Below are 26675 nucleotides of genomic sequence, written 5' to 3' on the forward strand. Positions count from 1 at the left end.
CCTCCCAAGCCAAATCTTTCTGTGATTCTATGATTCTATAATTTTAAGTCTCCAGACTGTAAGATCCTTTTCAGTCAATTCAAGAAATGGTGTTGTGGAGTTTATAGCACTTCTCAACCTATTTCACACAAAGGACCAGTTTACTCTTTTGAAAAATACCTGTAAATCTTCTTCATACTCATTCATTCTCCTGTGGAAAAAACAGCTGGAAATTTTCATGTTCGTGCATTTGTTTCCTCTACATGTGTGAGATTCTGTTATAGGATTAAGTGTTTTTTAAAGAGTTTGAGGAACTGTAAGCCAGAGGCTTCAATTAACAAGCACAGAAACATTTATAAGCAATAAGCCTACAAAATAACTTTTGCAATGTCCCATAGCAATATACAACATACAAACTACTGACTAGCTATCTACACCATTGAAGTGAGACCTTTGCAGACGACTCCTGATGCCAAGTTGAGAAGTACAAAAAGCCAAAGCATAATAAAACAATCACATAGGAAAGATCTTTTTTGTTTATTTGGTGTTTCTATTGGGGTTTTTTCATTTCTATGTTTTGGAAAATTTCTCACATTAGTCATAGCCTGAAAGGAGCAAGATTTTCAGTTCCACGCCCTAAAAATATTGACATTCACTATCTTCATTTTTCTGAAATTCAGTAAATTCACCAGTGTAAGTTTTAAACTACTTGCCAGCCGCCAGAAATAAGCACAACAAAAAAGACATTCAGATTGATTACAGTTTTGAAATTATCCATTTTCCTCCTAATACAGGTCAGTGCTAACCAACACTCTCCTTCCCACACCAGGCAGAAAAGCATCCATCAAACTCAATAGTAACTTCAGTGGGATTTGTCTTTCCATCACTGAAGCAGAGCCTGTTGCCTCCTTAGCTGGGGTACCTGCAGCACCGTGAGAATGCAAAGCCCTCTGTAGAGCTGAGCTGCACCACTGACTCACAAGGGCAGGGAGTGTTGTGTTTTGCAGACCTTTGAGTAGTCCACAGAATTAAAACAAAATGCCCTGCCTCATTATACTTGTTTATTTTTATACTGTAAATATAGTAAAGTTCATTGGTGAGCTTTTGGGTTCACCTTCACTTCACTACGAGAGATTTAGCTCCCAGGCAACTAAAGTAAAACCAGAGATAATGGAGAGATGGGCTTTGTGCCCTATCTGCCTGGTAGACATGCATGGGTTAATTCTGGTGACATTAAGACACAGAGAAGTTTCAGCAAACAACCTAAAGGCGATGTAAAGCCTAGTACACAAAGCTAAACATATAACCCAATTTTAGCAGAATATGCAGTCATATTTCAAGCTCGTATTATTGTACAGGAGAGCTAAAGAGCATATTAACTTCTCTCTAGTGAGCTTAATTTCATTTTCAACTGCTTTTCTGCACTTGAAATTTGCAATTCAATGCAATCAATTTCACTTTGGTTAAACAGTTTAATGTGCTCTAATAAAAACAGGCAATTGATATTCTAATTCTGTTGTATTGAAACTAGCACTGTATTATGAACACACATGACAAAATATAGCAAGCACTATGGCAGCTACTTAAGGACATTTTTCTTCAGTTGTTTGTATGAGATATAACAGAAGCCTTTATTGCACTTTTAATTACAAAGGGCTAGAAGGTACTTCACAAATTACACCTTTAAATAGCAAATAATCTTAGTTTCTGTTCCTGAGGTACATCGGGGTAGTCTTCCAACACTTTGCAGCATGACCATATCATAATTTAAGGACCAGTCTTGTAAATATTTTTCGTGCATTAAATGTTTCACTGTGATCTGCTGACAGAATCTTGGTCAGCAGGGAAAGACTGCAATTCTTGTTTTAATGATGTTGCATAGAGAAAGAATATATAGAGATACAATATAATTTAAAAAGCTGGATCCTATAATTTTTCAGAAAATCTTTTCTGAGGAAGTCTCAAAAACTTCCTGACTCCTATTGACTGGAGCAGAGGAAGTCAGAGGAGGAATGAACTGTTTTCTAAGTTTTTGTTGTGTGTTTTCTTGTATGTTTTGTTGTGTTGCTGGAAATAATTTTATACAGCAGTTATCTGTCGAAATAATCTCACAAAGAAATAAACAAATAGAAACACTAAGTAACATCCTTAGTTACCATTAACTAATGAGTAGAATCTTGTTTCTGACTGTTCTCTGTGTTTAGTCATCAAATATACATGCAGTATTGGTGCAGTATTGATTCTGGACAAAGACTATCATCTAGGAAAACACCCATTACACTCTTGTATTCCTTGCTGACTTTCCAGCATGATTTCAACAATCTTGAAGCTTATAAACGTTGAAATCTGATGAGATCACCACCTGATACATCAGATGTCAAATCAGGCCAGTACTTTACCTTTTGAGGCTTGACCTTTTCTTGACAAATTTTCATTAATGGCAGAGGCAATCCTGCTAATAAAAGGGCTGAAGAAACATGGAGTGCTGTAATGCCCAAAGGAAACCTGAAAGAGAAGTGTACCATCACTTAATATATTTGGACGAGTCCCTTAATTTGTGTGTTTGAAACCAGATCTTCTGAGAATCTAAATCTTGACTCCAACTCTAATTTTCCAAACAAATTTTCTGACACATTCCTTTGTTGCCCTTAGAAATTATGAAAGCTCATGCAAACATCAAATAGGAGTAGATTTAGAGTTGGTTTACTTATTTGGTTTTTTCCAGGCAGATCATTATATTCAAGGCAAAAGCTTTTGAATTACACTTGCAAATGTGAGCAGGATCACCTGCAGAAGGATTAGTGGATTTGCATTGATGAAATATTGCAATACACAAGACATGTAATTATTAGTCTTACAGTTGATAATTCTTTCCCTTACAAGTACTACCTGCTAGCATTGATTTAATAATTTTTTCTTTTGAATTAAGATTGGATTAATTATCTTACAGAAAGTCAAGCTTATTTGTGAATCAATTACCTCCTATGTGTGTTTTATGCTCTTATTTTTCTGCATTTCTCAATAAATGAGAAGCTATTAAATTTGGACAAACATTTTTACATATCAGTTAGGCAGGCAACAATAACAATATTGAATTATTTCCATAGAAATGAGCTCATTACCTCTGTCTGTTTGTGGCAAAACAGTTTTAAATGTGTTTTGCATATGTGTTGCCAATCTGGTAGGCAGAGATAGTTGGAGGAAATGTAATAAATAGATAACCATGAAACCAAGTATGGGCACAGAACAGTTGCATTCTGAACTGCTCAGTCATTTTGTTAACTTAGCTCTTGTCTAATTCTTGATCAATAAATCAAGAATAACATCAATCATTTTTTCCCCAGAATTGCCCACTCTGCGTATGTCACAGGATTATTAAGAACTTGTCTGATCTGTGTTGGTTTTAGTGGTGATTTCAGCTGAAGCACAATTAGATCCTGAGGGCTTGTGCAAATATCAAGTCAGGTATGTGAGTGGAAATCACATAAATCATGCCTTAAAAAGGAGCATAACATACCCAAGTTGGTATAGTAAGCAATAATTATTAAACACCCAGACTGTGTCACAATATGAAAAGAAATATGCAATTGCTCAAGCAAATATTCGCCTCTTCAAACCACACATTGCTTTGCAACTTCACCCTCAATAACTCTCTTTCCTGAGTCAAGACCACATTCTTTTCAGTAACAGGACAAAGCAACTGAAATGTGCTTCAAGTTAGTAGGTTTAAAAGCAAAATCAGGATCAAATACTATAATATAAAGCACAAGCTGCTACGCACATGAAGTTTGCTTTCTTTTACAAGTTTTATACTTTAAAGGACATAAAGGAGGACACGAATTTGGGGAGCATTTACAAACAAACAAAATTGGAACAAACCCAGTAATCCACTGGATAAACAAACACCAATACAGCAATCCAGCCACAAAGCTATCTGGGGTATCACCAAATACAGATGTAATCTAAAATAATATTACCATCAAGGAAAAAGTATAAAAGGAAAAACATTAGGTGAGGGAAAAAATGTTGGACTGCAGCCATAAAAGGGCCTTCACAATTCTTTTTTTCGTCAGCTTATCCAGTGCAGCTATTTATTGTGACCCATTACAAGACTCAAGCTCCAGGACTGAGCTGTCTAGGGACATTTTTGCCAACTCAAAGACCCATAACTATTTATACATTCTCTTTTAACTTCATCAATATACAGGTTTTTTAAAAAATATTTTAAATTCTTTCAAAAAATAATTTCAAACTTTCCATGTACTTGCTCCAGTCTATCTTCTGGATCTCTTCCATACTTTCTCCTTTAGTATTAGGATTTCTTTTGAATCCATATTTTTTTTCTACTATCTAATAACTACATGTCTGCCATATATTCTTTATTAATACTGGACAATGCTGTGTCAAAAGCCTACTTGACTCATCCTACTGTCTGTTTTCCTCCCCTCTCAGTCTCTCAGTTTACTCACACTTCTGTTTTCAAAGTTGGTCTATAAAAAATGTTCCCTTCCTGATTATAGTCCCTAATTGCATTCCGTGCCTGCTATAATTTCTTAATTATCTAACGATATAATTAAACTTTGCCACATTTTCTGAAACATCTGCCATGAAAGAAGTGCTCTAAATAAACTTGTAGTACTACTGAATAGGTTGCTATTAACTACGGCCTCTCATACAACTATCTCCATTTCTATCCACATTGAGTACATCTTTCTCTTGGCTTAGCTGGCAAATCATCTGGGATGGGAACAGTGTTTTGGTTTGGTGTTTGAAGAGCCCTGAAGAGTAGTTTCCAACTACTCTAAGATGATAGTTTAATTTAAATAAACTTTAATAATTCATAGGGATAAAGGCTCCCTATAGAATCTGACATAATTAATTCTGCATTGGGGCATTCAATAATTCTTCCTTTCTTCAAACTGGATCTCAGTTTGCTTAAATATGTGGAGAGTCTGTCCTACAGATCACTTATTAGCAAGCAATAAAGAATACCTTATTGTAAAGAAAAGGAACTTCCCTACATGATCATCCTCAGGTACCTGCTTGGCAATGTTGGGCTCTGCACCCCTCTCAGCCAGATCTAGGACCAAGTTTCAACATTGGAAGACATGAAACATCCCTGGGGGCTGTGTGAGCACAGCTCTCTGTGCCTGCACATTAAGCTGTGAGAGATGCACTGAATAGGCTGCTGATTTGTTAAGCAATTGCCACAGAGCTCGAGTTATGATTACAGACAGTCCTTGCTACCAGACACCTACTGCTTTAACATCAACAATGGAGATGAGTCACTAAAGCAACTTGGGAGCATCATTGAGCAAGGGCTGAGACAAATATCTCTGTCTGCTGTGATGGTGTATGCTGTGACATCTAGGAGAGCACTGCCCCGGGGTGTTCTCTGCATTATTATCTCTCTCCCCCATGTCTATCTCAAATATTGAAACTCCATTCCTGCAGTAAGTTCAAAGGAAGAAGGAATTTTGTCCCTTCACTTTCCTCCAGCAGCCTGCTTATTTTAGAAGAATTTATCAGTCTGTCCAGGCCTCAAATGTTATTTATTGGGATCCTTCCCCTGACCTTACTAATTCAGTTCCTCTGAGATTTTTCCAAACAGTAGTAGTAGTTTTATAAACTGGCATGATTCATACACTGCCACTCACACTCTGAAGGGTAGATATGATCCTATCATATGAATTTCAGTCTGGTGTGACCTGGGAAAGTTATGGTTGGCAGCAGATAAACAGAGATGGTCTGTCTGCAGACTCGGGAAGATGACTTTGCACTTCACATTTGGTTAGAAAATTATCCTTTTAGTCCTCATACATAATCATTTAATGTGGTACTACTTTTTGACAATTGCACCAAAAAAAGTTTTCACATACTTTTGCTTTAAATGGAATTTTCTAGGTCTGGAAATATTGTTTCTATTTATATGTTTACATATAAATAATCCACATCCTTTTTTTACTTTTTGTCTTTTGGGAAGTTTTCCCTGGGACAGATTGTCCCAGGCAAAGTAGGTAGGGATGGAAGAAGTTATAGAGATGGACTCTTTGATTGGTGTGTATGTGAAAAGCACAACACTGAGTGCATATGGATAGAGAATATAAAAACAGCCGAATTCCCCTTAAAACAACTTCAACACAGTTTTGGATTAATTATATGTTCAGAACAAATAACACAAGAAATTAAATAGGCCAGTATCTTAAACTCACTTTTTTTAAACTTCACTTCTCAGTGACATGTCAATCTGATGCAAATTGACAAGATAATTGATTTATTACAGTACTAGGACTTGGAGATACAACTGCACCAGTGGCAGATTGGCAGAGGACACTATGGCATCTTTATCCCCACAGCAATTCACAAACCTCAGAGCAGTAAATTGCGGAAAGACAGTTTAAAACCCCTGCTATGTTCCATTTGATACAGATCTGTCAATCCTATTCTGTGCAAAGATGGCTTTGGAACTAGTGAGACTTGTTCAGCTACCATGTATGTTTATTTCAGATCCTGTATTATTAGACAGTAGCTCAGAACTCTTTTTGTTGGTCTTGTTTCCAGCCACAAGGAACTTTGCTACTTTTCTCCTCCAAGCAAGGCGAACCTTCAAGCAGACCAGGAGGTGAAGTTTGAGATGAAGAACAGCTCTTTGGAAACACTTTCTCAAAACATCCCCAGATATCCCTGGCTACTCAACATCCTGATCCACTACATGTTTCTAAACAAGTTAAACAGATTTGTTTTCCACCTGCAATCAGCCTGTGAATTATCTGTGTGCTTTCAGAGGGGGCACTGCTTTAACTGAATGAATAGCTGGCACCTGATACCAATGCCCTGTGCCAAACACTAACAGCCTGAAGCATGTGCCTGTTCAAACTACATCCGACCGATGATATTGTTCATATGTAGAACTCTGTGCAAACACGAGCATAGATGGGTTTGTGATAACACAGGCTTCCCCCCAGCTATCATGAGCATTATTTCTTAGGAAGGAAAAAATGAATAAGTTCCAAAAATGAACAAGATGTAACAGAGGCAAATTAAATGCAGATGATAAGATGTCACAATTTCAGACATCAATTGCTCAAATGTAAATATGATATCCTAATCACCATATTCTGGAGACTAGTCTTTCATTTAGACCAGAGTCCTCAAGTCAAAAAACACAGAGTGATTTCAGTAGGTGCTGTGAACACGTAGCTCATTCTAAACTCCCCCAGAAACTTGCTCTGAACCAATGAGGGAGAACACTTTCTTCCTCTCTCTCTTCCATTTAGATTCCTAAATAGGTATTTTTTTTGAAGCTTGGGAATGCCAAATTTGAGAGCCTTGAATAAAAATCCTCACAACAATATAACTTCTGCATGTGGCAATTCTGTGATAATCCATTTAAATGCTGCAGAAAAAAAAGCTTTTAACTAAAAAAACCCCTAAACTCCAACCAACTGATACCAGCACTGTGTTAAAAGGATGCCACCTACCGGGCACCTCATCAACCTCCAGCAAGAGGTCTGGAGAGGCAGGTGAAGTAGATCTGAGAAAACTGAAAAAGACTGCTTTGTAGGGGAGCTCCCTAAAATTGGACTAAGAAAATTAAAAATTAATACCTCTCTCCTTAAGCTTGGGGTTTCCCACAAGCTCCGAGTTTTCTTTCTTTTCTGCCGGCTTTCTCATGCCTCTTTTTTTCTCCTGTAGTAGTAGCAGCAGCAATAGCCATATTTTGTACGCATTTATTCTTTGTATTTTCCTATTAACTCTTTCCCTCCGGTGCTTCTATTTCGGATAAGAAGGCTGCATCTTAACAATCTGTTTACCATTTTTTTCTGTTCTCCTCCATTGGGCTAACAGGTACTGTCAGTACTGACCAGGTTTTCCATTGAAAACAATTAAAAGACGCAATATATGCACACACATGCAGAGATGCACACAAGAAAACATGATGGAATTAATATCATGTTTTAGGGGGAAATCAGGCTGTGCTTTAGGCTCTGCTTGGTGTGGTCAAAAAAAAAAGTTTAAAAAGAAGTTTCAGCTTTGAGTTTATATTTCCTGGGTTTGTGAGATTATTTCAGCCCCATTATCTAATTGTTCAGCCACTACATTCTGCCTCAACTATTGGGTCTCCTCGTTATTTACAATATTGCTTTCTAGTAGGAAACTGCCAAGTATACTTATGTATAATATCCCTTCCATTTGTGGAGAGCAAAGATACCAGAAAAATCCTCAGAATTGGAATGATTTTATAGTCTATAGTTTATATTAAAAACAAAGCTTCAGAAAAGTGTGTAGCTCTTGCCCATGTCTTGTTATAGAGTACTAACAAAACAGAGGGACATGTTCTCATTTACCAGACCAATTTATTCTATTCTATTTTATTTGAAACCAACATGAATTACATTTACACCTACGTTCTCCAGATTCATTTTCACTAACAGATTAACACCAAGTAATACGAATTATATAAGTAGACTTTAAGTCTTTGCTTTAGATCTTATTTGGATTTTTCACTATGTTCAGTTTGCTACATTGACACTACAAAGAGGATTTCATATGAATCAACCCTTTTCAAGTAAGAGTTAAGGCTTTAACATAACAAGTGTGATGTACAAGGTGTCACAGTTGGTTTACATAGTTGGTTTACATAGTTTCAAAAGAATGACCAGTATGCCTTCTAAGAGTATCCTTCTTTTTGTAATTGGAAGAAGTATTTGGCACAGTAACTAATGTGCTAACAGTACAGATGTGCTTTTTATCCACAAACACATATTTCCTTCTTCTCACCCAAACCAGGGTGTACCTACTTACCTTGTTCTAACTTCACACTCCTTGGGAGCTCTATGATTTTTTGCTATTTCACTCCTATTGACACAGCGCAGCAATCTGAGCTTAACCAGAACCTGGATGTCAGCAAGTCAAGACCCCTCTTTAAATCTGTGCTCACAGAGCTCTCATGTCTGACTCTCAAAAGGAAGAACTGTGTTACAAGAATCTCCGAGCATGTCCACTCAGTGGAGGGATGAGGCATCACATTTGATGCCAGGTTTGAGTGTGGGTAGATGGGCACTTTGAGAGGGGCAGGGGGCAGCCCAAGGCAGCAAGTGGAGAGCGGGATCATCAGTCTGGTATCATCAGTCTGTCCTCCACCAGCACGGCTTGGAGCTGCACTGCTACACCAGGAAAGCTCCTGTCCCACATGTCTACTAGCCAGGAAAGGTGAAAGGGGTGCTAGCTTCCCTGGATTACACTTTCTGAGGCCACCACCCACAGCCTCCATACTAGGAGTATCTGCAATCAGTCCAGTCTCCTCATCAGACACCGAGATTAACTTTGTCAGATATTTTTATTGCATTTTACCATTTTTCTTCCAAGCATGAAAAGACAGATGATCTGATTCCAGCCTACATAACCACTGACTGAAAAGTATGAATTCAGGCTAGTGATTTAAGTGGTTATGACTTATTTATGGAAAAGTCCATTATACTGTTTCAAAATCCTGGAATAAAGGGAGTTCTGCCCAAGGGTAGCAGAAATTATGGGAAGAAAAAGGCAAAAGAGAGGGTTTATTTAATTATTAGCCAACCACATTGGCTTTAAGCAGAGTGGTAAAATAAGGTCTGTAGCAGATGGGATAGGGGCCTCGTTTCAACGTCACAGGAATTGCATCACGCACACAGATCATACTTTAAGAGTGCATCTCTCAGCTACAGAAACTCCTAGTTCTACCTAAATAAACAGTGTAGATAGATTTTCCTTTTTCTCCTCTTGGGAAAAGTCACATCACACAAGTTAGGTTGCATACTCAAGAAGTTCTATGTGTTTCCTGTCTGTTTGGCAGTGCTTCTTACTCACTCCATTTGCCTTAAAAAGTTCACTTAGGATGAGGATACTATGGAAAATAGTTTTTGAAATGCTGCTTTAATAAAATTATAAGAAAAAAAAAATCAAAAATACTGGTTTTTAAGAACCTCAAATCTACCTTCTCAAACTTTACACCCTCATGCTTAGTCCATACCCAAGGATTATCCTGATTGATCAAAGAAAATTAAGAAGGAGGAACCTGCTCAGGAATAATCATGTACAAATTAAGCAAAATGGAGAAAGAGGAAAGGCAATTTTTGACTAGATCTCTCTCTCTCAAATAGATATGTGGATATCTGAAGGGGTCTCCAAAAGTCTCTCTTTTTTTACTTTTTAACTGGGTGTTCTGTGACACATAATCCTATTGCTTTGAGATTCAGAAGATTTTGAGGAAGTTCGTGTCCCAAAGAGGATTTCACCAGTATGATATTCCTCTCTTTATATACAAACATTGACACAAGTATGAGACCCTATGAGAATTCTAGAGGTGTCTTAAGTATGGCAAACAAGTATATTATCTTGTATTAGTTCCTGTCACAGAAAAACCTGCCCTGACATGTTTCAGTCTCTCTGACAGGATGGCAGTGCTTCCAGCTATGGGAACTATCTCATGCCCTACTTCATTTTTCTTGCAGTGTGTAAAATCTGCTCTTAAAAAAATGCCTTAAAAGGAATCAAAGCATGAAGAACAGAGATATACTTCTTTTATCAGACTAATGGCAATGATCCACAGAGAAAATGTGAGTTCATGGACTAGCATTAAACTGGAATGCTAACAGACTGGCTGTCAGACCGCCACCTTCTTGAAGATTGATGAGTTTTATTCAACAGCATTAAGATTACTTAAGAATTAGCTCTCAATAGTATTCTAAGTATAACAGCTTTAGCTTTCTGGGGCTTTTTTTTGCAATCTAAGGTAGTAAAATTTCTGCACTGTTTTCACTTTCTCCCTTTGCTTTTATTAATGGATGAAAAATTTATCAAAGACTGAGTTCAATGAGGTTAAAAGATCTTCTAAAGAAACACATGGTACTTGCCTGTAACACTTTATGTGTTTGTAAATCACTGGTCTCCATATGTCATACAAGGTCTCTTTTGGAATTTAATTCATAAACCCAAGTTCATGTAATAAAGTCATAATTAGAGCCTCCCCAGATTATAAAGGTAACTCCAAGGTTAGAAACCACTTGCATAACCCTTATTTAGCCTTTTTGGGAATAGTTACTATAGTTTTAAATGCTAGTCTTTGCACTTCTTTTGCCCTTGGAATCCTTCTTCCTGGGGTTTTTGAGGATGAACAGTGCAAACTTAAATAAAAGTGATCCAATACTTTATCTCTGGTAGTCAGTGGATTTCATTTATTGTACATACATAAAACCCCTCATGCTTTTATTAATTTCTCTACATGGCTTTTTCCTTGGTGCTCATTTCTGCAGTATAAATGCTTCACTGACAAATAATTAACCTCCAAACTACTGCTGTTTGGTGAGAGATAGCATTATCATGATTCCACAGATGAAGACCCAATGTTGCATTGATGGGTTGGCATTTTTTTCCTTAATCAAAGACTTCTGAAACTTACTATCTACTCTCAGTAACTCAGCATATCATACATATGAAGGATGAAGAAGCAATATCTAACACATGGAAGGAAAAACATTTAAAAGATAGCTGACAGGGAAGAGTGCTTTTGTAAATGCTGCATAATTATACATCACTATTGCAATGTCCACAGCTCATGCAGCACATCCTGTAGAGGTATTTTCCCATGGAATGTTGTGTGTCTATTTTCTAAGTTTCCTAGGCCATTTTTAAATTGTACATAAAAGCCTGTTCCTCCTTCAAGTTCCTATAGAGATGACATAATTTCTGCTATTTAGCAGGTGAGTTGCTTATGCTACTCTGATTTTAATTTCCTTTGGAGAGATCAGTGCTTTCAGCTCTTTTCCTTTCTTCCATTTTTGGATATGCCTGGCTGCCTCTTTCTGAGACCACAGTAATTCTCTGAGTCATAGAATAAAATTGGCTGTAAAGGACCTCGGAGATAATCTAGTAAACCCCCTGCTCAAAGCAGGGCTAACTTCAAAGCTAGATCTGCTATTAAGGATCATATCCAGGCTAGTTTGAATCTCCACAAGGAGGGGAATTCCACAGCTTCTCTGGGCAATCCATTCCAGTGCTCTACTGTTACCACTCATCTGCTTGCTAATGATTTGGGTCTGACTGTGATTTCAAAATGTCCCCAGTATCATGTGATTAACACTATTGGATTTTAGTGGCATTTACTCTGGTAAGAATGTGAGACATTCTACTATTCCAAGACCTTTCTACTTCAATATATCAAGGGCAGATAATCTACTAGCAGATTTTCTGAAACACTGCCTTCTGGAAAAGTGTTGGAAAGCACTAATTAGCTGCTCTCCTTGCCCTATCAGACTTTCCAGTATCAAACTGTGCATCTAACATAATTTGGTTGTTTGAGAGGGCCTGGAAGTGATGACATTTAGCGTGAGTGGATTGTTTTGTTCCTGTCTCATTGCCTGATTGTTCTTGTGTTGATTTGTTCTTGATTCATCGCCTTAAAGATCTTTAATATCTATGCATACATGGAATACCCTGTCATTTTTCTTCTCTACTGCTGTCATCAAGTGCACCCTTTCCCGTGGCTTCTTCACTTTTCTAATTAACATCTTTATTGCCAAGGGGCATGCAGTGGAAATAGCTATCACAGAGCAGTGCACTTCTGGTACTGCCTTCTAGGTAGATTCTGCAGCAAGCAGTTGACATCACCTGTTTTCAAACACACTGATAAACAGTTACATGGGGCTGCCAGGCCAAATATTCTTTTCCAGTTTTTACTGTTTTTCATGTATTTATCAAATTTAATGTATAGCTAACCTTTCTATGCAAAATTATTTCTGTAGGAGCTCTCATGTCTTTTATAGAGATATGAGGATGTCAACTTGTATCCTTAGACTTTTATCTGCCTAGAATAAATGTTCTTGTATACTACTAGCCATGTTTTATGCCATGGACTCTAATTTTCCTAAAGTCAGTCCCAAAACTTGTCCTCAATACTGATGCTCATTTTATGGCTATTTTTGCTTAATTTATTTGAAAAGATGTATGTCTCACCACTATAAATCTCCTTTTTTTAACAGCAATATTTCTGCTGGTTGCTTTCCCCAGCAACATTCTTCAGCTGCACACTTTTCACCTTTGATCTCCCCAGTTTGCTTTGCAGTATTAAATATAAATATTATCTTAAACAGCTGCTTTTCATTTTTCATTTTACGATACTCCCATGATCACTGGCAGCTTGCTGGGTTTGTGGCTCTGGACCATGCTTCTAGCATGAACTTTGGTTAGTGCTTCTCTCTGGTACTATGCACACAAATGACAGCTGACCCACATTTTATCATCTACATGTCATCACTGTGACTGAAATGTCCCCTCATCTGATCTGTCCCTTTTATGCTCTAGCTCTTCTAGTGGTGTTCTAGGATGTTCAAGTTTCCTCCACTAAAATACATACTTTTATTTCATTTTTACCTCTCTTCGGCAAAAAGTCTTTTTGTAATCAGTTTCAGCTGGTTGATTCACTCACACCAAAGGACTCAGTAGGTTCTCACCTTCCTAAGATTTCTTTGCTCAACAGAGAATTTCTCTCTCTGAAATCCTATACTCAAACTGCTCCAGCTGTCTATCCACATTTCTTCTGTCAGCTTCAAAACTTTTGCCCTACAGACATCTACAAATCTTCTCATCTCTCTTACAAAATAATATAAGAAGAAGGGTCTTCCCCATTCTTTGCCTGAAGTCCAGCAAAAAAGATTCCATCAACCAAACCTGTGCATTAAATGAAGCTTCCTTCTTTCAAAAGGTCTATACTTCTAGCCTCTCTCTGTGTGAGGAACATAAAATTTTCTCCAGTTTCTGCCTGTCAGCTTGGTTTAAATTACTTCCATAAAAACTGGTACATGGCTTACGATCTGCAAGTCCTGCTTACACACTGAATGTGCTGAACTAAAAAGAGTTGCTAAAATTAATTAGCTTCCCAGGTAGTTTCTGTACCCTACCCACTGAAGCCTGGCATGATAAATCCATGAAGAACAAATACCACCATCCTAAGATCATTATACCAGTGTTTTAACTACACATTGTGAAAATGGCTTATGTAAGAGACTAGAGTGTTTAAACTCTACTGTAAAAGTTCTTCACCAAAAATCTTTACAGATGTGTGCTGACAGCAGAATATGAGTGGGACTCTGGCAGGTCATGTATGACTGCTGCACTGTCAAGGATACTGCTTCTTTCTACTCTGAGCTTCTCCATTATGAACTTTTTTCTGTTATACTCCTGTTTCCTCTGAGACATTAGCTATTTCTTCTAACCTATTTCCACTCTCCATTCCCTCAATACCATTTACAATTCCTATTCAGATATAGCTCCTTCCAAGCTTTCTGCTGCTGCAGTTTGAATCTCTTTCCCAGGCCTTCAGTTTCTCTCCTTCTTAAAGCTCTCATTTTCCTGGCTTCATTATTCCAATATATTCAGTGGGGAAGGGGGAGGTAATTCTGTCTCTTCCAATGCATCTTCCTCCTAATGTTCTGATGTCCTACAAGTTCCTACCCTGTCTACCCTCAATGCCTGTTTCTGGAAATGTCAATGTTGTTCAAATATCAGTCTCTCCCTCAGCATCTAATGTATTGTACAAGCTTGTCCTTCTCAAATGACTCCTGCCCCAAATTCCACACTCTACTGGTCCTCAGTACTAACACCTAATTCCAGTATCCCTCTTCCATGTGTGAAACCACTTCCATTTTTCCATACTGTTTTATACCCCTTCCTGCTCTTCCTTTGTACTTTAGGCATGTTGTCTCAGCTCTCTCTTAGGCAGCACAAACTGGCTTATACTACCTCAAAACTGTGACTGCAGAGGAAAGCTCTAGAAGATCTGGGTTGTACATGTGTGGGTGTGTTCTTACACAAATGTAGAAGGTTCAGTCTTGACTCAGAACCCATCTACTGCCAAGTCCATTTTCCACCGCATGGTAGCACAAGGACTTCTCAGGCAAAAAGAGCGACCAGAACTTGTGAACACAAGCAAAGCAATATATCATGCACTGGAGGAGATCTTCAGAGATCGTGAAAATTATCTGGCTAAAACTCTCCAAATAAATCCAACAGACTAAAGATACCGTGTTTTTTTGTTTTTTTTTTTTTTTTTTTTTTTAAATACATATGCACTGTGAATAGGGCTGTTTTCTCTCCAATATCCCCTCCAGTCTATTGCATCCTTGTCCATCCAAACAATGTCTGCTGTTGAGTTCAAGACACTTTCTATATTACAGTGAAATTTTAAAAATTGAAATAGTATTTTAATATAAAAAATTATACATAACTGAAATTTTGATCACTTGCAAAAGTATTTTTATAATGGTAGTAAACCCAAGATTTTATTTTAAAAATCCTGTAATTAATTTATACGTTTAATTTTCACTTCCCTTCAAAAAAATTTGAACATTTTCAACAGTAAAATTAGTTCTGAAATCTTTTAAATTCTACACTGAAGTAACTGGCATAACTAACTTTCTTTAAATATTAAACCCATGTGATTTTTTCATGTGGAATTGCACATCAGTTGAAAAAAATATAATTTATCACTTCAAGAAACCTCTTGTCAAACGCGTTGATATGGTATGTGATATGTCTGTAACATTTGATGATCCACATTACAGTAAATAATATACTGACCATATGCTGCAAATTATGTAAATAAGTAGATAAATTATAGGCTTTGATACTAAAAAAGCACTGTCGCAATACTTTGCAGGGGGATGGAGATACTTTCAGTTAATATTTAAGGTTCTTCAGGATCCTAGCTGCAAACAGTGCATACGTACCTCCTTCTGGCTTAATCACACTGATTTCTCACGCACTATAGGCCATCAAGTCCCACTTCTTTTCCTCTTATTAAAGAGGAGGCTACTAGTTTAAATGCAAATATTTGTGTAATTTCTGTCACTGTGCAGACAACTCAAACAGCTACAACAATGACAAAATGCTGGAGTGGGCTTGGATTATTATTCTGCATGTAAACCTGAACAGCAGATGAAAAAGCAGTGATAAATTTATTTTGTGACTACCTACTGGTTTCTCCAGTGATGACCTCTGATTACATCAGGCATTTCACGGGATAAACACTTTTCTTCCAAAACATTTCAGATCTGATTGCCAATAGAGTCAGTAGGCATTTAAACACTTAAAAATCCACACATACTTGTTTTCTTTTCAGTGCTGAAATTACTCCAGTCTTTAGGAAGTATACACCATCAAATACCCTGAGACAATAAAAACAAAAAATGCAAGAAAAAACAGCTGACAAAAAAATACTGGGTCTGCTTTATCTGTGAGAACATATGGTAACAATGATTATTATTTATTACTTGATCCTGCTTCAACCCCAAATGTACTTGGCAACATTTGAACACAGAAGAAAACATTGTATTCTAACACAAAAGAGCACAAAGGCTTAAGAGTCAGACCCTTCAGCAGTCTGTAGTAGTGGGAATGGTCCTGAGAACATTAAAGGAAATCTCCACTCACATCATTTGTTCCCCATCACTGAGTTTTAATCAAGACCAAGGCTTAAAGGACTTGCTAAACTCCAAGCACTACAACTCTGCACAGTAAGGAGCCCATGATCAGCTGTCTATGGGTTACCCTTTCCGTTTCCAAATGTTCTTAAAAACCCTGAAGCAAAGCCAAAGATTTACCAGAGATTATCTAAGCTAGTTTGACTAAACTGCCCTTTGAAATGTAAATGGAATTTCCCCTGCTACAATATAGGTAAATGGAAGACAGTGCTGTCTATTAGTTAATCAGGCATTTTGTAGCCTAGCTTTCCAGTTCATCTCTACCACTAAATGCTCAATTGCATATAGCATTCAAAATATGTCTTCTGAGTTCTACCATTCCTCCAAAACATTTCACTCTTTAATAAAACTTTGTGTTATTTGATGCAATTTCTGCATCCCATACCCTTCAGTCCAATGTTTCCACCTCTGCAGCAACAACAGAACTGAGGATAACACTGTAAGCCTACCATTCCATTTCTGTATTGTTTTGAAGACAAAAGAAAACTAAGATCCCATAAGGAGCTGGATTGGCTGGTGAGAACAGGAGGAGTTATCCAGATGAGATCCAACTTTTAGTCACATGAGGACACTCATCAGTTGTAGACACTTTTTTTTTACCAAATCCAAGAAACTCCATAAAGTTTCTCTAAGCAATCTAAGTATGAAGGTGCAACCATCATCTCTCTCCTGTCCTTCAATATTTAAGGCTGAATGAGATTGCAAGCAGCATATTTAGAAGTATGAAATGCTCACTCTGGTGAGCTAGTATAGTCTGGAGAGGGACTATCATATCAAGGCAAAGATCATTTAATATCTTTTGTGTTCATTGTACTACAATGGATGATGACAGCCCATAACATAAAAAGAGCTGAAATTTTATGGGACAGCATTCATATCTCTTCCATGAGGAATCATACTTATCTATTAAGAGATGCTTACCATCTGCTTGTTAGCTGGCATATGGCAAATTACACATCATGTTTCAGCAATGAAAAGGAAGTGCAAAGCAAGAGAGAGGCCTAGTGATGAAGCACCTGCACAGTACAGGTAATTAAGACTACAGAACACAAGCTACAGACTAAGGCTACCGGTCACTAAGACTATGTGAACAGAGGCAGATATCAAAGAAAGTTGGAAAAAGTCACATGGTGATAGGTCTATTCAAAAGAATGTGCAAAATAAAGTGAGACATAAAGAGATTTTGTACTGAAGGAAGTGTAAAATATCACCAGTTTGCCACTGAACCATAATGGGAGTAAATTTGTACAGAAAAATCTTTCTGAGGACTCATGTTGCTTCTTCACATATCACAAGCTACATCCAGCTTGGCCTTGAACACTTCCAAGTATGCAGCATTCAAAACTTCTCTGGGTAACCTGTTCTAGTGTCTTACCACTCCTATCTAAAGTTGTTTTTTCCTGTTATGCAATCTAAATCTGCCCTCTTTCCATTCAAAGCCATTCTGCTTTGTCCTATCACTACATGTCCTTGTAAAATGTCACTCTCCAGCCCTCTTGTCAACCCATTTTAAGTACTGGAGGGCTCCTATAAGGTTTCCCTGGAGCTTTCTCTTCTCCAGGCTGAACAGTCCCAACTCTCTCTGTCTTCATAGCAGAGGTGTTCCAACCTTCTGATCAACTTCATGATCCAAAACTGCTCCAAGAGGTTGACATCCTTCTTATTTTGGTGGTCCCAAAGCTGGATGCAGCACTGCAGGTGAGGTCTCACAAGAGCAGAACTCAGTGGGAGAATCACCTCCCATGACCTGCTGGTCACGCTGCTTTCTGTGCAGCCCAGGACATGTTTGACTTTCTGGGCTGCACCAGCATATGTACAGCTCATGCTGAGCTTCTCTGCAACCTGGTATTCTATGATTCACTTAAATCATGATAGCTAGATTTGCTACAGATAACTGCTCTGGCACACAAAACCTGTAGGGAAGATCAAGATACAAGTAAAATACAACTGAAGAGCTACCTGTGATTTTTCTAAGCAGTTAACAATCACTGCTGATATCAGGTGGAGGAAAAATCAAGACTAAAAAAAGAGTCATCCATCTGCATACATCCTAGCTTAGATGCTACAGTCACTTGAGCTTTCCGATGTTAAATGATGCCTCAGTGCTGCCTGAAAGAAACAGAAGTGGCTAATTCACTCCATGAATTTATTCAGTCTTTGGTTACCTTTCTCCCTCTTCCATCAAGCTCTAAACAGTGCCATGAATTACAGCAGTTTTTGTTATGTGAGCACTGAAAAGTAAGTAAATATTTCATTATTAAAAAACCACAAACAGAAAATGTAGTTGACCTTTAAAGGGACACTGTGCCAAACGTGGAGTCTCATTCCAGTCACTAATAAAAGGTAAAATAGAAGTTTAGTTTGTTTTTCTTTTACAAGTATATCTCAGCACAGTCATAATCATGAAGCTTTGACATCTTTGTAATGGCAATACTATGCTTTCAGAGGCATTTAATGTATTTAAAAGAGATACTTTTAATTGTCAGCTCAATTCTGAGAAGACAACTCTGAAGACATGGCATAGCTCATCTTCACTCAACCTCCAAATATGTCTGTAAATTCACTTGGCATTGTCTGCAGACTATTCAATTTCTAGAAGAAATAACCAGAATAAAAATCTTTTTTTTTTCCTAATTGTCGAGGGGCAGTTAAGTGCTTTGTAGACCACCCAGGAAGAGAATGGCATTTCAAACACCTCCTTTTGAATAATAACAATTTTATAACCCCTGCTTTACCCCAAGGTAATGAGGACATCACAAAACAAACATGTCAAAGCTACCAAGTTTACATCATATCTTAATACTACTTGAAAGTACATATTGTAAGAGGTATCTTGAAAAAAAATGCAGTGAAATCACAGATTTTAAATGTATTATTCACCTAACTCTTGGTAATAGTTAATATTATTCATCAAAAACCACAGGCAAAGTGATTTGGTTCTTATATACACTGCTGGATATGACCAAGCAAGAAATTATTTGCTAAACAGTGTCACATGAAACTCTAACACTGAAATGTGACATATTAAACTGAAATACATGCTTATTTCAAAAACCACTCCTAGAAGTGTGGTGAGAACAGCCATTCTGCCAAATCCATGTCAGGTCTTCTACATTATAAATGATAAAAAAGCCAGGGTCCAGATGTCACACATAACACCTTTCCTGAACCCCACATGATAACTGTGGAAAAAGGAGTATGGCCATCATGTTGAGGTGCAGTAGCTAATGAACTGCATTTTTCAGTTGGTTTTGTGTACAATATCTATAGGTAAGAAAAGGGGTACTGCACCATCCATCCCTGTCCTGGACCCAGGAGTCTTCCTCTCCACGTTTCCTCGGTCTCTGGTGCACAGGTTAATTTGATCCTTGCAGAAAGCCACCTTTCAGGACTACACTTCAGTATGTAATTGGCTAAAACCGGTTCTAGTTCTCCGATCTACCAGATGATCCTAATTCAGAAGACATTTTGGGAACCATGGAAAAACAGCATCATACCTCTCATGTGCTTTATATGTACTCTTGTTCCCAGTGCTATTCCCTATCAACTATGACTAATGACTACACTTTCTTCTTATGACTGAGCACCCAAATTTCTTGTATTTTCTTGTACTTCCTTGGTTCAGTGGTAAACCTTTGTATACATCCATACAAAGCAGCACAAAGAGTCAAAAGGTGCTCACTGCCAGAGGGCAACTACCACCCCCAGGTCCTCTCCATCCTCCTTAAACTCAAAAGACTCATCCTGAAAGTGTGGAGCTAACTGAACAGCTCACAGGCTCTCTGGTAAGGCAAGACCATGCCCTTGGTTTGTTCAGAGGATGGCCTGAAGAAAGATTCCTGTGGTATCTGTGAATATCACCTTGATTTAAAAGGTATCCATCTGAAATGGTTGTAACCACACATAGAAGGAAACTTGGATTTTCCAGTTGTAACTTCCAGGTGACTATCAAGCCCAACATTGTTAGCAGTGGTCCTTCTAACAATGAGATCTGGACAATTCCCACTGCTATTGTTACCTTATATTAGGTAGTTCTTCATGTGAGCAATTCAACATGTCTCTTCATTTAAGTTACTTCGAAATTCACTCCATTCAAGTAACTAAAAGCAATGTCAAATGGAAAGTGGGTATAAGAGCAAAAACTGGTAAAAAACAATATGTAATTATATGCTGTTCTGTGGAAGGCCAATGCTACTAAATATAGAAATTAATACTGAAGAAAATGAGATTAGTGGAAACTAACATACAACCTTAAGGTATTGGTCATTCATTTCTGGGTACCTTTATCAAAGAATCAATTAACATTTAATCCTCTTAAAAGGTGCTCAGTCTACCATTGTTACATACAGACTATTCATGTTTCAGACTGAGATCATCATCTGGCCTTTGGCTAGATGTCTTAGACGCTCTTGACTATTTACACTGCAAATGTTTTAAGAGAGTGAATTTAACTCTGTGTGTAGTTCTAGGTAGGGAGCTGACTAGATGCCACTCTAACACCAACAATGGTTGAAACTGCTCAGCAGGTAACTGGATTGCTCCTGAAAGGCCCAGGTAAGATCTATGTGGGCATTAATATGAGTTTCCATATTGACAAATGGAAATAGTTAAGACCCGAACATTTATTATCTGAAATAAAACAAAACTGAGTTTACCAGCTTACTAATATGTAGAACCAATTATCACTTTCAAAACTGAATTCCATTGTATTTGCTAGCATAACTTTCAGTCAATTGTTTAGTTTCTTGTTTTCCCAAAGCTTCTATTTGCATGCATCTAAAAAAAAAACAAGCATGGAAGAGTCTTTTTTTTCCTATCTAATGATTTTTCAGGAACTTTGAGACATGATATGCTCTCTTCCTCCATTTTCAGTTAGACAAAACTAGTAGGAATTACTGGCAGCTATGTCGATCATGCCACTATTATTATGTAACAGGACTTGCATGTAGCTTCTTACAGGTTCACAGATACAGATTTAAAATTAACTGGGTAGGTTTTAAACATTATCCTATTCTATCTTGATCTAGAAGAGAGCTGGAATAAAAATAATTCATCAAACCCTCTGAAGAACATTGTTTTCATCTTTAATGAAAATTCTCGATTTTTTCAGATGCTTTACAAAATCACTCAGTTGTGGACATGAAAAGAAAAAGTTTTCTAAACTAGATTCTGTCAGTTTGTGAAGCTAATCCTTGTAAACATATTATTAATTAATATTTCATTAAGATTTTTAGAAAATATGCTTCTGTTCATTCATCTCTCAACAAACCTTGTGAACTGCAGAGAACTAAACTATAACATTGCTCAGTTGCTTGCTGACATTTTTTGTAGTAATTCAAATATTTAGCAGTTTACTTCTAAATTTCTTTGCCACAAACAAAATAATCAGAAAATATTCACCCTTGTGCTGCTTGAATATCTTGGTTAAAATATGGTGCATATGCAAACTGCAATCGAATTTTTTTATGAAAAAATGATCGAGTCTGATGAAACATTAAAATTGGAGTGTAAGACAAATCTGAACTGCTTACTCCTCTTGAAAGCACAATATAGTTTATTCTACATAGCTTTTTAAAACAAGTGTTAAGACCTGCGTGGCTCTTATCCATTATTCTAAAGCAGTACTATGTAGAGTTGTTTGTAGAGTCAGATTCCTACTTGAATTTCTAACTAAATTTCGCTGGCACTCACTATAAATGATAATGAAGACCTATGGTGAAACCCATCTGGGAAGATTAATTGGGATATTGCCGCTGATCTTTACAGGACCAACCCCTACCCAAGATTTATAAAGTTTGCGTACTCTAATACATGCCAGTAGGTACAGAAACACAGTATTTTAGTTCATTCAGAACTCTTTCATGTCAGCTAGCATATGACAGCTGTAGTAAGCATCAGAGTAGTAGCTTAGCAAAAGTTGCCTACTGGCAAAGGCTATCACATGTCTGAAGAAATTACAATGAAGTATTAGCTCTCCTGTATTTAATTTATCTCCTTGAAAATTATGCCTAGGATTCTGAGAGGTGAATTAAATTCAATCTTCAGCTCAACACCACCTGCAGTTTGAGCTGTTGGCATTAAAGAAATGTTATCCTGGTCAGCCCTGATACACTCAGCCCTGAAGAAGCATAGGGACCCTTTCATTGACCAAACACAGGGGCTGCCCCCACAATATAATTCTTCAGCCACTGAAGGGGAAAAGGAGCAGAAGCAAAATCTTAATTTCATTCAGTGCCTATAAAAAAGCAAAGGCATTATATTGTGATGTCTTCTTTAATTCATTCTAAACTCCCTCTAATCAGACTACTTAACTCTGAAGTGCACAGTCCTGAGAAGAATATCACACGCTGCATTACTCTTAAGAAGTTTAAGGGTTGCCAGTGTATGTAAAAGCTTGGCAGGAAGACATCTGTCAGATATAGACAATATTGACTTCAAGAAGTCTTAGGATACACATCTTTCTATTTAGTCTTTTATGAATGATTTTTTCATTCATCATTTCAGCTACAATTGCCATTGTGTAACTAAAAAAAAAAAAAACCAAAAGTTTTTCTCTTTCCTTTGCAAATTGTCAACTACATTAACCTTGTCAAAAAAACCCTCCAAACCCAAGAATGAAATCAATATCGGAATTTAAAGACAAAATTGGCAGGCACTATATTGTACTTGGACATATCCAGTAAATAGCCTCATACATCAATCTACCGTCATCAGTGGCAATATTCTGAAACCTACTAATGTTGTTTATTACATTTGCGGTGTGAAACGCCAAAGTCAGTACAGATATCGGTCCAGCAGATGAAAAATATCACGGAAATAATATCTGACATGCCTGAGAAGCACGAACTAGTGACTCAGGTGTCATTTAAACGCCCTGTAGTTCCAGCACGGAGAGCGGCTGCTCTATAACCGGCACGGTACGGGCAGGACCTGCTCGCCAGTGCAGGAGCCGCAGCGGGAACTCGGGATCCGCCGTGCCCCGGCCCCGCGCTGTGCCCCGGCCGCCGGCACCGGACAGCCCCTCCCCGGGGCACCGCACACGCCGCCGCGGCGGGCCGGAGCTCCTGCAACCCTCTGCCTCTTTCCCCCCTATTTCTGGGTGCACCACCAGCCAGGGGCTGTGTTCCCCCCGGAACCCCCTCCCCGCCTGCCCCGCGGGTTCGCTGGACCCGGCGCCTCTCCCGCTCTCCCGGGCCGGCGGGTGGGGAAGGGCAGGAGGCGAAACTTGCCGGGACTTACGGTGGCAGAGCTACCGACGCTGGCGCGGCGCCTCTCCCGGCCTCCCGTCACCCCGGGCCAGCTCCGCGGCGGCTCCGTGCCCGCACCTTCAGCCCGGCCGCCCCTTCACTGCTCGGAGGGGCGCCTGGCGCTGCCAGCCCCCCGGCACCCGCCCGGCGAGTCCCCGCGTCCCGGAGCGGGCGGACGGGCACCGGCCAGGGTCGAGCCCCTCCGGCGGGGCTGCGCCTCGGGAAGCATCTGCCTCCTCTCTCCCGCGACGCGCCCGCTCCCCGCTCCCCGCTCCACCCCGGGCGCGGCGGGGCTTCGCGCCGACGTCGGTGCGGGGCGGCCGGAGCAGCGCCTCCCCCGCCCCCGCCTCCCGCGGCTCCCGGCGCTGCTGCCGGCGGGGCGCCCGTGCCGGAGACGGAGCCGGAGCTGCGGGGGCGGCGGGAGCGGGAGCGGGGCCGGGCGGCGCTCCCCACACAGCGCCCGAGGAGCGGGGGAACTGCCGAGAGACGCCCGCCCCGGGCAGGGACGCGTCCCCCTCGTCCCCGCGGGGGAGGCAGCGCAGCCGAACGCCCCTTGTGCCGGGGGTCCCTCCCGTGCGGGGCCGGGAGCTCCCGCTCCGCCGTGGGCCGGGCTGTCTCCCGGTCACCCTGAGAGGGTCATGGCCCGCAGGAGCTCGGACCCCGCGGGGTCAGAGGCCCGGCCGGGGACCTCCCCTCCTCCTCCTGCTCTTGGAGGAGAAGGTCCTCACAGCCGAGCCAGCTTGAGATTCTGTCGCGGGCATCTTTAGGAAAGGGAAGCCGGGGGAATGCGGGGCGTGGAGCGTAGGACCCCTGCGATCCTGTACCTGGGCGGGCGGGGCGCTGCCCCCGCCGCACATTGAGGGTTGCTGGGCCCCCGGCCGCCCCGGGGATGCTGTCCCGCCTCCTCCCGTCTGCCCCGTTCCTCTGATGCTCTTCCAGCTTGCGTGAACCATCTACCTACCGTCCACGAAGCTGGGGAGGATGAACAAGAGGTGGCCGCAAGAGTTCATCGGACGGCAGAGTCATCTAAATTCCCGTTTCTGCTCCAGAAGTCATGTAAGCGTTTTAAACTCACTAACTCTAAGAGGCCGAGAAAGACCCGGTTCCAAGCACCTCTGGGCACCTCTGGGCTCCTCAGAAAAGCAGACCGCAGCTACACGGGCATCCAGGGGCAACTGAGCCAACACTCCCCACCTCGAGTGGTTGTGCATGAAGCAGTGCAGGGGAGCACTTTTCTGCTATGACTGTTGCAAGCTACCCAATATTTAAATATCCAGAGAGCCACAGTGAGGGTGGGAGCCGGAGCGAGCGCACGGTGATTCACCTCAGCGCTCCCGCCAGACGTGTCAGTGCGGATCGCAGTGCTGGGGTGTCTTCCCAGCAGGTGGAGTCAGGAGGCAAACAAACTTGCTCAAAAGGTACCACCACCCGGCTGAGGACAGCTTTTTTCTTTCCTTTTTCTGCGTGAAGGTTGTTGCTGTCATCAAATAAAATGAACTCTGTCTTTAAAGTCTCCTGGCTTACTTCTGAATGGAAAGTTAGCTGCTACTGAAGCGGTTCTCAGGTGTTTTTCTTCCACCTGCCACTTTCTCCTACAGACTACAGCCAAATTTTACAGCTTGGGTTTCTCACAGAAACCTGCATGGAAAAGAAGCTGGCTGCCTTTTTGCAGCTCAGACTATTCTGAGAAGGGGGGGAGGGAGAGGAACAAGGGAGCTTAGTGCTCAGAAGGAGGTGCTGGGCTTAGCATGCACCAAGGTCCAAGAAAAAGGAACTTGCCACTTTTCCCAGCAGCTGATAAAAGAGTTCCTCCAGCTAATACCATCGAAGAAAATTTGTCCTCCTTGATACTGAGGGTGGGGGGGCAACCATAATAAGAGTTGAGACACTCAAGGAATACTGATGTAATTTGTTATCCCTTTAGGATTTGAACTTTCTCTGAAGGTTTCATCCTTTACTCCTGCAGAGACAGCAAAGATAAACAGTGGTAGCTGCTTTTATGTGCTCTCACAGTGCCACAATTGCTCCACTCTTCACAGCATTCTCTGGCAGGAGCAGTGAAGTTAGGGGAGGTTCTCTTTAGCTGCACTAGGTCTGGTACCACGGAGCAGCACCCCCATGGACTCACTGCAGTCCTGTCCCTCTCGTGCTGCCCCGAGAGGGGCTTGGGTGAGTCACAGTTCTAAGTGCTTCAGATGTTTGTGGAAGAGGAACTGCTGAGAAACAAAACCTTATTCTGAAGCCTAGGGAAAGCAGGAGAATCCCTCTTCCTGACACTGGAGCAGTAAATTGAAAGTGGTAAAATAGAGAGCTAGTTTCTCCCAAGGTCCACCTGTTTAGGATTTTTTTTGTATGTTATCCAGCTAACACTGTTCATTCTGTGATTGGAACACATCACATTTTCACTGATGGCTTTTATATTTATTTCAAAACAGATTGCATGTTGCTCTGTTTTCTTAGTGAATAGTATTCATCTGCTTAAGTATAAATCTGTCATCCCATAATCTAGAAATAGCTTTCCTAAGGTTTGGGTGGTTTTTTTTATAAACTCCCATTTCGTTAACCATTACCTTGACACAGAAGCAGCACTTTCTCATTTGTTCTGCTATAAGCAATTCCCCTGTGCCCCAAGGGACTGCAACTGTTTAGAATGTGTGTGAAATACTGATCCCACCCATAAATAACCACTTGAAAATTATTATTAACTGTACCTCAATGGTTCTATTTGCACCTGTGCTCAGGAGTCATTACAACACTGAATTCTGCAGAGAAGAGGCTGAACTAGTGTTTTATGATGTGATATTATAGTTTTGCTTTGTACGTGGAAAGTGAAGAAAGTCCAAACCTTCCAAAATTTCAGTGATTTTATTCTGTTACGAGGGAAAACATTTTTCCACTCAGTATGGAAAGTTTTGCAGTTGTGTAATTTGTC

General features: G+C 39.9%; 1 protein-coding gene across 1 annotated transcript in view; it reads right to left on the bottom strand.

The window, feature by feature from the left end:
- The window catches only part of CALCR (calcitonin receptor), a 155225-nt gene extending 131399 nt beyond the window's left edge, over positions 1-23826 (bottom strand). Inside the window, exons 1-2 of the mRNA XM_083867200.1 lie at positions 23736-23826; positions 2379-2484 (exon numbers count right to left, since the gene is read on the bottom strand). The gene's annotated coding sequence lies outside the window, so the exon portion shown is untranslated. The remainder of the gene's footprint in view (positions 1-2378; positions 2485-23735) is intronic.
- Positions 23827-26675: the final 2849 nt, after the last annotated feature.

Source organism: Zosterops lateralis, assembly GCF_965231275.1.
Source record: "Zosterops lateralis genome assembly, chromosome: 1".
In the NCBI taxonomy this organism is placed as follows: Eukaryota; Metazoa; Chordata; class Aves; order Passeriformes; family Zosteropidae; genus Zosterops; species Zosterops lateralis.